This window comes from Adiantum capillus-veneris, chromosome 6 (assembly GCF_014529385.1).
Source record: "Adiantum capillus-veneris isolate H3 chromosome 6, ASM1452938v2, whole genome shotgun sequence".
NCBI classification, from domain to species: Eukaryota; Viridiplantae; Streptophyta; class Polypodiopsida; order Polypodiales; family Pteridaceae; genus Adiantum; species Adiantum capillus-veneris.
This window is the reverse complement of record NC_140936.1, coordinates 60,914,015-60,917,125: the sequence shown is the minus strand read 5'-3', so window position 1 is coordinate 60,917,125 and position 3,111 is coordinate 60,914,015. Positions and strand designations below refer to the sequence as shown.

Here is a 3,111-nt window from a genome sequence, read left to right as displayed (position 1 = left end):
TGATCTCAATAGCAATATTTCACTCCTAGTTTTGATGAAGTTCCTTTAGATACACTTTGCAATTTATCATTCTATATACTAGTTGGTGCAGTTCTTTAGTTTTTTGTCATCAGACAATTGTTTTCTTAATAGCCTTGATTGTCCACATTCTTTGGACTTCTCGTAGTAGGTTGGAGATTGTGGCATATGGTATATGACCGAAGATGAAAAATATTGACTTTGTCCTTGAGGTTGGAGCACTTGAGAGTTAAGCCCTTAATTTTGATTCATTCTCTTCAAGCATCCAGTAATAGTACCCTCTGCAGATGTTGCTTGTGTGACTTGTGAGTCAATTTATTTGAGGAGATTCTTGATACAACTAGATCTACTTCAGTGGACAAGATTCTACTTCTACGTCTTTCAAGAGTAGCAATTGAATCATATACTACGAGATAGTTTTCTACTACAGAGTTTTCTATAGATATCCTTGTCCATGAAACCTTCTCTATACAGGTTTAGATTGCTCACTCTAGTTTCTTGGTCCTTCTTCCTTTCTAATAGGTGAGAGGGAGTAAAAGAGTTGAGACATCTCTTTGGATTCATCCAATTAGTCCAAGTTTCTACAACGGATAAGTCTTAGGTAGTGAGGGTTGTTTATGGCTATGGGAAGACTAGTGTGAGGTTTTTTTCTCATGTCGGGTTGTATTTAGTCATGTTGTTGGGGTAAAAGCGTTGCGTTTTTCTCGGGTTCGAACGTCCGTCCACCGTGTGTACATACCTTTATTTTTTATATATGAAAAATAAAGAGCTCTTCACTCATATTACTCCCTGAGGTATCTCCACCCACACTCTTATGCTTCTCCCCTTCCCCATACACACCGCAATGCATGGCGCACTCACGCATCCACGCATACGCGCGCGCCCTCACAAGTGGTATCAAAGCTACAACGACAAACAGCACGCGCGATGGCTTCTCGACGAGACGTGGAAGCATGGAGCTCAGCTGGCAGCTTGAGCTTGGGGGTGCTTGGCGGTGATAGTAGATCTGACATGGATTGAGGCTTGATCAGAGGAGATCTCGGATCTCGGTGGTTCTACAGCATGTGCGCGCGCTCTTCTTCCCCTGGCGAAGAAGAGGGAACAGAGAGTTCTTAAAAATCTGGAAGGTGAGCCTTGGAGAGCTTAGCCAATTGGAGGGGGATCTTGATGATTCTCATAGAATCTTAGCAAGAAATGGATCTGCAGAGGATGGGGCAAAAGCCTGCAGTCTGCAGAGCATGAGAAGATTTGAAAGCTTGAAAGGCTAGAACCAGGCAGGTCAAAGCAAGGGGAATGCAGAAAGCCATGCTCTGAGAAATATGCCATTGTGCAGGAACTGAAGCTCGAGGCAGGTTGGATACAGGGGGCATTGGGAAAGCCATAAAGGTTAGGAGCATTGCGAGCAGAAGCAACGGGCTTAGCAGGCCGGAACCAAGTAAAGGAGAGAATTGGGGGCAAGCATAGAAAACCTGGTGTACGCCATTCTGCGCACTGGATCCAAGGCCCGCGAGCGGCTCTGGGGCAGTAGACAGCAGGTGAAGCGGGCAAATCCAAGATCTTGAAGCATTAAGGAGTTTGGAAGAGAGAGGAGCAGCTTCTGGCAAATCGAGCAAGCTTCAAAGCAGCTTGTAGGAACAGAGTCTGCAGGCTCATCATATCAACAGAGAATTAAATTTTCATTTATATCTTGTGTAAGGGTGGCTTCCCACACCCGAGAAAGAAAGCTTTGGGCAGTTCAAAGCTTAAAGCTTTGAGCGGATGGAAGTGAGCACATTGATCAGCCGGATACACCCAATAAAGGCAGGACAAATGTGTTCTTGAGAGCAAGACATAGAAGGCAACAAGAATCAAGATATATATATATATATATATATATATATATATATATATATATATAGAGAGAGAGAGAGAGAGAGAGAGAGAGAGGGAGAGAGACTCACCGCTAGAGAGCTTGAGAGAGAGAGAGAGCAGCCCTTTGATGACCTCGACTTCGGCTTGGACTACGACATTCCGGTTGAGAGAGCTTCTCTCGTATGATTTCTTTCTCAGCTTTGACACTTTTCTCGACATTGATGAGTGCTTCTATCTGACGACGGAAGGCAACATTGAACATTTTCTCGACGTCGAGCACAGGTGGCTACAACATCAGCGCTTCTGCCCGGCGGTGGAAGACGGCATCAACAACATTTTTTCTCGGCCTCTACATAGCGAGAGTGGTAGGGATCTCCTCCGGCATAGCCTTGCAATCGTGTTCCCTTCCACGCAATCTCGGAGGGGATTTTCTCTAACAGTACCCCCCAGTATCCTCAGCATTTCGAGTTCGATTCAACCATCGCGGCTTTGACGATCTTCTTCAATTTTTGGCTTCGATGACACACATACGACACATTCGGCTTCGACCGGCCATTCCGGAGCGACGGGCTTTCCACTCGAGCGTGCTCAGATTTTGGTAGGTGTTTTTGATCAACGAGTTTATCAATCGATGAGATAGTGTGTGCCAATTTTCGAGCGGTTTTTTTCACAGGTTGCACAATCTTTCCAGTGTGGATTATGCAGCACATGTAGTGCTCATGTACGATTGTGTGGAGCATTCCAGAGAGCTTTTGGCACGGTCTTGTGCAATTTCATTCTATGTATGCATTTGTGGATACAGCTTGAGCTTGGTATAGCTCACAATGAGAGATGACAAGCTCAATCTTGCCAATACGTACGATATTGGCATTGTGGTCACATAAGACACTTTAGGCGTTGTTGTTTCAAACATATGAGACAGCATATCGGAGCTGTATGCGTGATGCAAATACAACTTCAACACATGTTAGAGAGGCACTTACTGTGGCAGTCTATTCCAGTGACGGTGATGTCATGCTTGGTCACATAAGACACATTAGGCGTTGTTGTTTCAAACATATGAGACATCATATCGGAGCTATATGGGTGATGCAAATACAACTTCAACACATGTTAGAGAGGCACCTACTGCGGCAGTCTATGCCAATGACGGTGATGTCATGCTTGCCTCGAGTGTACCTCTTGCAAATATGTCGATGGATAGCACACTTTATCCACAATGGTTACTAGATAGTGATGCTC

At 44.8% G+C, this 3,111-nt stretch overlaps 1 long non-coding RNA gene across 1 annotated transcript; it reads left to right on the top strand.

The window, feature by feature from the left end:
• The first annotated feature begins 828 nt into the window (after positions 1–828).
• On the top strand, positions 829–2,859 carry LOC147455588 (uncharacterized). The gene is made up of 2 exons (XR_015188495.1): positions 829–2,467; positions 2,543–2,859. It is a non-coding gene; the product is annotated as an uncharacterized LOC147455588 (long non-coding RNA).
• The last annotated feature ends 252 nt before the right edge of the window (positions 2,860–3,111 follow it).